The 9121-nt window shown below is 49.9% G+C and overlaps 1 protein-coding gene across 1 annotated transcript in view; it reads right to left on the bottom strand.

Annotated features, from left to right (window-relative positions):
* The window catches only part of ANTXRL (ANTXR like), a 73773-nt gene that overhangs the window by 57098 nt on the left and 7554 nt on the right, over positions 1 to 9121 (bottom strand). The window lies entirely within an intron of this gene.

The raw sequence follows: 9121 nt of genomic DNA, 5'->3' as shown, positions 1-9121 counted from the left end.
CACGAAAGCTTATGCCCAAATAAATCTGTTAGTCTTTAAGGTGCCACCAGACACCCTTCTACAGTGCAACAATTCCATTCGACATTTTAACAATGTGCCCAGTCATGTTCCCATTGAAATCAATGGCAAACTCCCACTCACTTAAAGGGAAGCAGGATTGGGTCATAATTATTTTACTGTACATAGCGTATTTTAAGCCACCGTGAAGAGAGTGTTCTGCCAGTTGTTTTTATTCATTTTTACAGTATAAATATTCCCGTCCCTTTATTAAAACTGTAATTTCTTTTTATTTTATTTTGCTAAGACTTGTGATGAAATGAAGGATTTGCTTTCCTAGGGTGAAATTCTGCTTTCAGAGCTGCACTGAAGAATCTCAGCTTTGATTTTCTGCTCTCCCAGCATGTATGGGAGAAAATATCCATGGATTCCTGCTCATTTAGGTAGAGTGGACCTAAGTAATCTGGAGAGGAAGGATAATATTGTGGCTAATGTATAGGGCTAGTCCTTGGGAGATCTGAGGTCAATTCCTGGATCTACCCCAGACTTCTTATATGACCTTGAGCAAGTCACTTAAAAGTCTTTGTGCTTCAGCTCCCCATCTGTAAAATGGGGATAATATCACCTCCAGTGTCTCATCCATTTAGACGGTAAACTCTTTGGGGCAGAGACATACTAAATGTATGTACAGCACCTAGCACAGTGGGTCTTCTAGGTGTTACTGTAAAGAAAATAAGAAGTACATTTCCACTGTATGGGTCAGAGAGGAGTATTTTGCCCCTATGTTGTAGCAATGAACATTTTCAGACCATTATAAAGTCTCTGAAGGGTGAGGTATCAGAGTGTTTAGGAGCCCTGCCTTGGACTCTACTGTCTATCACACTTGGATTCACTCTCTTTGCCGGGCAAATTCATGTGTTCCATGTCCCAGGCACTGAATCACAAGCAGAGGAGATGCAAACCACAGGCAGAAAGTTACATAAACAAACAACAACATCTGCCGAAAGATCACAGAGCAAGGGCTTATTAGACCATGTGAATTCCTCTGCTATGCAATAGGGAAATACAAGGAAGTAACCAAACTAAAGCATAACCACCACCAAGCAAGACATGATAAACTGCTCTCTACCTTAAGTGCTAATCTTATTGACCTTAGCCATTGTGCTCTGCCAGAACATGGAAAAAGCAGGCATTGACAGAGGAAGCATGGTCCAGTGGTTAGGGTGCACACCTAGGATTTAGGGTTCAATTCCCCACTCCACCACAGGCTTTCTGTGTGATCTTGGGCAAGTCATTTAGTCTCTCTGTGCCTCAGTTCTCCCTCTGTAAAATAGGGGTAATAGACTGGTCCTATCTCACAGGGGTGATGTGAAGACAAGTCCATTATCAAGGTAATGGGGCCATGTAACTACCTAAGATAGACAGAACGGGCCTCCTTATGTAGCCCTGCCCCTATGATCACATGCTATTGTTTTCTGGGGGACCCCTGCCTCATTCACTGCACAAATCGGATGCCATGTAGTAAACGAAATAGCAGGCACCATGTTGGACAGTGGGGATACAAATAAATGTTGCAACGAGGCACGCCCTCCCAAGCTAGGAGCTCTGCCTCGGCGCATCCTCGAGATCAGATTCCATACGGGACCTACATGCCGAAAGAGAAATTCCACTCCACCCCCGCCCCACATGCATGTGCAGTGTCACTAGAACAGTGGGGTGGTGCTAGTGGAGGAACCCTTTCCTGTGAATTAAAAAATGTATGTTCTTCTGACTCCATTAGGCTCCTTTGAAAATCCACTCTGAGCGATGATAGCTCAGCTAAATCCAAAAAAGATTTCCAATGGTCTTTACAAGGAACAAGCCTACCCATGCCTCAGTTTCTTCATGGGTACAATGATTCTGCCTTCCTTTGTAAAGTGCTCGGAGAGCTACTAATGAAAAGCACTATCTAGGAGCTAGGTATGATCCCTTCTATTATTAGTATGTCCAATTTAGAGACTATTTTGGGCTGGATTTCAAGTTTCTACCCACAAACCGCTGCGGGGTTAGCGCGATTTGAAAAGAATGATCACAACAGATTTTCTTTATTGTGCCAAAAATGTATCTTTTTCACCCACTGCCTACTCAAAAATAGTGGAACTGTTTTTGCTCAATCTTAAAAAAAAATTCACCCCCTGGCAGAGAGCAGACCTGTAAATATCAGCCTGGAAGGTAAAAGCTGGAGAAATTTTTCAGCTACTGAAAACAGCCCATTAGAATAGAAATACTTAAGCAAGGCAACCTTAGTGCTAGGCATTGCTATGTGCTCTGCCTATAGTGAAGGCCCTAGTTCGGGAATTCGTATGAGCATGTAACACCAGTTGGAGTTTTGCACACCTAGGGGCATGTGAATGGAAATGACTGTGATCAGATTCATGCAGGGGAGGGGGGATTAACTCTGAAAAGCAAGTGAGATCTGTCGTGGGCTGGAGTCCTTATATTTGATGCTCCCAGGTCGGCAATGCTCCAAAAGGGGTTTGTGCCAGATCCCTGTGCTTTGCCACCCATCGGCTGGAGGCGGTCCAAAAGGCAGCGGGTGTGAGGCATCCTCCATACAATGCGTCCCTTACTCCATCCCTCCCACCTGGAAAGCACCGCGTGGGCTGGCTGCAAATAGGTGTCAGGAAATCCAACTGCTTGGAAATCAGCTGGTGGATGCCTCCAAATAAACAGCGCCAGAGGAGTGTTCAGCACAAAGTTAACATCAAAGGATCTGCCCCACTCTGCCCCTCATAGTTCAGACTTGTCATCTCTTGCTGTGTGTGATGCCCCAGTATGGGCGACATTGGTGATGCCAGACCCACCAAAATCCGACTGGAGCAGACAGCTGGTCTGCGAGGGCCGGGCTAGGTAAGAACCCGTTTGTTTCCTATATAGCATTGTTTTTGCCATGTCTTTTTGCTTGCTTTTTCATATGTAAGTCTATACAGATGTGTGTGTGTGTGTGTATTATATATATATATATATATCCTTATTTGTTACCCTAAAGGCCTGATCCTGCACCATTGTCATCAATGACAGTTTTAATACAACTAAGAACAGGGCTTACAATGGTAAAACATTTGCTAGACTATGCACTAAGGCCCCATTCTGCAAGGTGCTGAGTGCTTCCTGTGAGGACCTGAGCACCCTCAACTCCAGCTGAAATCACTGCGGTACTCAGCAGCTGCCAGATGTGGGTCCTTAGTTCTGCAGAATCAGTGACGTTTTTCTATCAGCATCTAACAATTGCAAGGCAAGTCTTAGCTAGAGTGTCTGTCTGAGGCCAGCAAAACCCATTCTGAACCCATCTCCTGATGCCCGAGGATAGTGAAGGGGCAGGCCTTTGAAAGATGCTTAGCACCACAAAGTAGGTGTATGTCAATTTTAACAGTGCGAATGCTGGATTCTCCATCACTGACAACTTTTAAATCAAGACTGGATGTGTTTCTAAAAGCTCTGCTCTAGGAATTACAATGGGGCAGTTCTGTGGCCTGTGTCATACTGGAGGGCAGATGAGAGGATCACAGTGGTTCCTTCTGGCCTTGGAATCTATGAATCAATGAGAGTACTGCAGGTATAAACATAGGCACAGGAAGTAGGGGTGCGCAGTGTGCAGCACCCCCAGGTTAAATGCAGGGCCACTGGCCCCGCGCCCAGGGCTCCACTCCCCGGCTCAGGTCCCGGAGGCTGGCTCCATGCCCCGCTCCCCACCCGCTGGCTCCGCGCCCGGGGTCCTGCTACTGGCCCTTCAGCCGAGACTCCGCTTCCCAGCCACTGGCCCTGGCCGCCGGCCCCACTACCTGGCTGCTGGCCCTGCACTCCACTCCCCAACCTGGCACCTGGGGCTCGGGTCCCGGCCACTGGCCCCACTCCCCGGCTGCTGGCCCTGTGCCTGGGGCCCGCACCCAGGGCCCCACCCCCGGGACTCTGCTCCCCGGCCTCTGGCCCTGTGCCCGGCCCCACCCACCGCTCCCAGGCCTCCGCTCCCGAGGCCCCATGCCCGGCCCCCTACTCCCGGGGCCCCACACCCGGCCCCATGCCCGGGGCTCTGCTCCTGGCCCCACACATGGGGTCTCAATTGCTGGCCTTTGCCTGGAGCTCCGCTCCTGGCTCCACACCCACTCCCAGTTCTGGTCACAACCTTGGCCCCTTACCCCTGTCTGGATCTCCCCTCTCCTGGAGACACAGCCCTGCTCCCAGCCCCAGCTCGGGGAGGCAGGGGGGTGGAAAGGGGAAAGGGGGCTGGCTTTCAGCACCCCCTCTGCTAAAAATGTTCCAGCGCCACTGGGTATAAATGGACATTTGCACATCGGGACCTGCACTGGAATGTTGTTGCTTTAGGCTGTTTTTGTCAGTCCCTTAAAATCATTCAGGCCAGGATCAGAGTCTGTTAAATAAGCAGCAAATGAACACTGGATAACTGCCACTGACGAGGCTGGATTATTGTCCTGCAATGCCTGAGCCATCATCGCCTCATAGAAAGGTAGAGCTCCTGGCCTGTCCAAGCGCCAGACCATCAGCGAAATGACACAGTTCTCACAGGCCTCCAGGAGAGAGCCAAGATAGAGTCAGGTTCCTGAACGCTGGCAATGGAGCCAATCAATGCTGAGCGTGCAGAACGGATGGCAGGGCTGAACAATGCAGTCCCTAGCCCCACATAGACCCCAGTGGAAGGCATGCGGAGATGCAGCAGACATGAAATCCTGCTAGTCCCTGGCCTGGGGATTTGGACTGGTGGTGGATCATACAGTGCATCTGTAGATCACTGCTCAGAGTGTTCTGGGTCCCTCTCTGTGCTTGAACTAGAGGATGAGAGTCTGTTACAGCCTGAGTCTCCAGCTCAAGCTGTAGACTGATGCTTTTGACTCTGAAGGTCCCTGGTTCACTCAAGTGTCAGCCCAGGTGAGGTGGTCACATCAACCAGGCCTCAGGCCTGATTGACTCCCCCTCTCTCCCCACAGGGAGCTGTGGCGACCCAGTAAGTCGATATTCTCTGTGGCTCATGGAGACGTATCAGTAAAAAAGGCCTGGCAGTGGCAATGCTGTTCCCCAGGCCACCATTGCCCTGTCCTCCACGACGCCCCCAGAGCCAGCTCCTCAGCATCTCCCCACCCCACAACCCCCCCCGAGACAGCATCTGGGCCTCCCCCCCAATGGCGCACCCAGATACGGCATCTGGGCCTCCCCCCCGATGGTGCCCCAGAGATGGCTCCTTGGCATTCCGCACCCCACAGCTCCCCCCAGAGATGGCTTCTGGGCCTCCTGCCCATGGTACCCCCAGAGATAGTTGTTGGGCCTTCCCACCCCTCAGTGTCAACTCCTGGGCCTCCTCCCTCCCCCCCGAGAGCCAGCTCCTGGATCTCCCCACACACACCGTGGTGCCCCCAGAGACAGCTTCTCAGCATCCCCACCCCATGGTGCCCCCAGAGCCGGCTCCTTGGTATGCCCCTTCCCCTACAACATGCCCAGAGCATCCTCCCTCCCCCACGTGCCGCACATGGAGATCCCCAGGGAGGCAGCGGTGCCCCCCCAGCTGGTAGCAGTAGCAACCAGAGCTCCTATGTCGCTGCCTTTCTGGGCAGGGGAGGAGACTCGCCCTCACCCGCAGCAGCAGCCTATCAGCCAGGAGGCAACATTTTACCCAATGTGTCGGGCACAGGGGGTGCCTTGCCCCTCCCCCCAATCCATCCCATCCATGGCTGAGGCTCATGGGGGAGCAGAAGATGAGGCAGCGAGCAGCTGCTGTGGGCAGTGACATACCGGAGGAGACATTCCGGGTCAGGTTCTGCTGTAAATCCAGAGTGATCCCAATGAAATCACAGGCTAATGCGGCCGGGACCAGATTAGGATAAGGCCCAACGAATGCAAAACCCACAAAAACCATGCACTGTGAGTGAGCTCCCCATGCTGGGAGCGCCGTTCTGTTACACAAGACACAAAAAGAAGAGTCAGCAAACCACAGCCTAGCAAAGAATGCACTCCCTGTCCCATCCGGGAGCCCTGAGCAGCAGCTGCCTGCCTGAATTTCCCACTGATGCCTCTCTGGGGAAATGGGGCTGAGGTGAATCAGCATCTCAGAGGGCTGAAACGAAAAGCTGTGACAACCAGGGCCTAATTCTGCTCCTGCTTCCACCACAGTAAATCAGGAGTGACTCCTTTTAAGTCAATGTAGTTTTTATATCCATGTCACAGCTGGGGTGACAGTTATCACAGACAGGCCCGCATGTCCTTAGGGATGTCTGTGAGACAATCAGGTGTGAGACTGGGTGGATCACAACAAGAGCGCGACTCCTCAAGGGGTGGTGTAAGCCGATTCCCACCTGAAACCAGGCGGGCAAAACTGGCACAGAAGAGGTATCATTCATGGCCGATTTACAGCAACATGCAGAAAACAGAGGGGCTGATCTCTGCTCCAGCCCCCATACCCCTCTCCATAAAGCCATCTTTGCCCCCCTCTACCTCTGCTTCTCCTGAGAGGCGCAGCATAGAATCTGCGCTGGAACGTATGTGACTCAAGATAGAGGCAGGGGCTGCCCTGAAGAGACCAAGTAGATCAATAGGGTACAGTGCATACAAGCTCCATAATTTAGCAGTGAAAGTGGATGCCCTGGGTCTTGCTAGATAGTAAATATTTCCAATATTATCTGATCATCTATGACGAATAGGACACACTTAGGAACAGGGACTGTTTCTGCAGATCATCTATCCCATCCCCAATCCTGCTGCCGTTAAAATCCATTACTAATCTGCTTTTGATATCAGTAAATGCAGCATCCGGCATGTAATTCCCAGCGCTTCATGGAGGCTAGTTTTAAATGTCCCAAGCAATGGACTTCCATGTGGAGTTCATTCCACCGCACAATAGATATCAATGCCGGGAAGATTGTGCCTGAAGTTTCCTTTGATTCGTTTCAACCCATTGCTCCTAATTACACCCCTCTTGTGCTACTTTAAAGGGTTCCTCTTCCTGCTGCATTTACAGCCAACAGATACATATAAATGGCAGTGCCAAAGCCCTGCTCTCCCCTACTGAGGTTGAAAACGGGAGGGGGGGCGGTGAAGCAGGTTTTTTGCTGAGTTTCTGCCTATTTGCCTATATCTGATAGGGAGGCGCTCCAAGCTGAAGGCAGAATTCCAGGATGGTCTCAAAGCAAGAACAGACTCCACCGTTCTAACCCATTGTTCTATAGACGTGCTGGGCTTAGCTTGGGCCATTGCACTCCCGGAGCGCAGTACCTGCTTACCCCGGGGCTAAAGCTGGCCCAGCCCGTCACAGGGATGAACATGTGTCTCAGTAGAGCCCTTTGCTCTGAAATCTGCAGTTTGGTTGTTATTTGGCGAGAGCTAATTGCAGCCACAACCACATTCTAGACAGCAGGGAAATTCTGCACATCGGTATTAGTGGCTCTGGAATTAAAGCAAAGCCTCAGGGCACTGAGTTTGTTGTGGTTTCAGACATGCACATGCACATCCATCCGTCCCATGGCTCTGTTCTCCTGAGCCAGCAGAGTATCGGAAGTGACAAGACTCCTCCTCTCCTGAGCACTGGCCTGGAAAGGACCCTTTGTGGATGGATCACCCAGGTAAGAGGGACCAGCATTTGTATTCCAGTAACATCTAAACACCCCAGCTGAGATCCGACTGTGCTATTCTGCCCACTGTCCAAACATATCGTAGGAGACAGGCCCTGCCCCAAAGAGCTTACAACGTAAATAGACAAGACAAGGGATAGGAGGGGGAACAAAGGCACAGAAAAGCAACTCGCTGAGGGTCAGGATTCGAACCCATTTCTTCTAGGGCCCAGGCCAGCAGGCTAGCTGCTGATGCACACTGCCTCTCAAGGTAGCTGCGTCCAAAAGGTTTTAAGAGTGGGACCAGTGCCAGGCCAGGACACTATCCCCTCACTGAGAGCTTTTCTCCCATGAAATAAAATGGCTGTAAAATTACCCAGCTCCACATTGTTATCTACTATGTGTGCCTCCCTCGAAATGCTGCCACTGGTCTGATCACTATCAGTCTGACCATGTGACCAAGCCAGCTCCCTCCTGCAACTTCCCCAACATCTAGCCACAGAAATGGGCAGCGCACGGGGAAAGGAAACCCAAAGCCAGACACGGAATTTAGCCAGTCAGCCCACTACTGGTCTTAGAACTTTTGCTATTACCAGTACAGGGCCTCAGACACACAGTTAAGCAGTTCTGGTTCTATTCAGCAAAGCCAAGGCCCTTACTCCTCGCTGCTCTCCGTCACTCAGGAGGCACTTCTACTGACCAGGAGGCAGCAAAATGAGGCACTTCTGCTGAGTGTAATGTGCAACAGCCATGCTTCTTCTCTCCATTTGTGCATAAAGGACCCAGTCCTTGCATGCCTTGTGCAAATTCACGTTGTGAGATTCAGGGAATGCAAGCTCACACCCAGAAGTGATAACTCACTCCCTACAACTATATGCTTATGGAGCATGACCCAAAACCCACTGAAGTCAATCGGAGTCTTTCAATTTACTTCCTTGGCTATGGCTCAGGCTCTTACTATATAAAATGCAGTTCCATACAGATATATGCCTTTATTTAAATATTGCAGATGAGATGCTTTTTTCTTCACTCTTTTAGTTATACACGAGCCATATAACAAAATCACTGTTCATTGGTTCGCTTTGTACTGTCTTTAAGCTTTTTCCTTTTTGGATTTAATTGTTTTTTTTTCTTTTTGCCAAAAGGCAGCTCTGCTTGTGTAATATCGGACAAAGTACAAATAAACACAACCTGCTTCCAATAACAAAGTTATGTCCACAACAAAGCAAACATTTGGCAGAACTTGCCAGCTATTGTCCATGGTTACATAAAATCTAAACATCAGCTACACTATACCCCAGTGAAGAAAGACAGATAGGAAAAAATACCAGATCAGGGTTTGATAATAATACATATTGCCTGCGGGCATTCAGATTCCTTGAGTCATGGGTTTTTAACACCAGAAGGGACCACTGTGATCATCTAATCTGACCTCAAACATAGTGATATATTTGGTATAAATGACTAGGTCAGATTATGAGAATCAGAGAGAGAGAGGCATAGATAGATAGATAGATAGATAGATAGATAGA

The sequence above is a fragment of the Terrapene carolina genome, unplaced genomic scaffold (genome assembly GCF_002925995.2).
Source record: "Terrapene carolina triunguis isolate 2854851 unplaced genomic scaffold, T_m_triunguis-2.0 Scaffold402, whole genome shotgun sequence".
NCBI classification, from domain to species: domain Eukaryota; kingdom Metazoa; phylum Chordata; order Testudines; family Emydidae; genus Terrapene; species Terrapene triunguis.
This window is presented reverse-complemented; position numbering and strand designations above follow the sequence as displayed.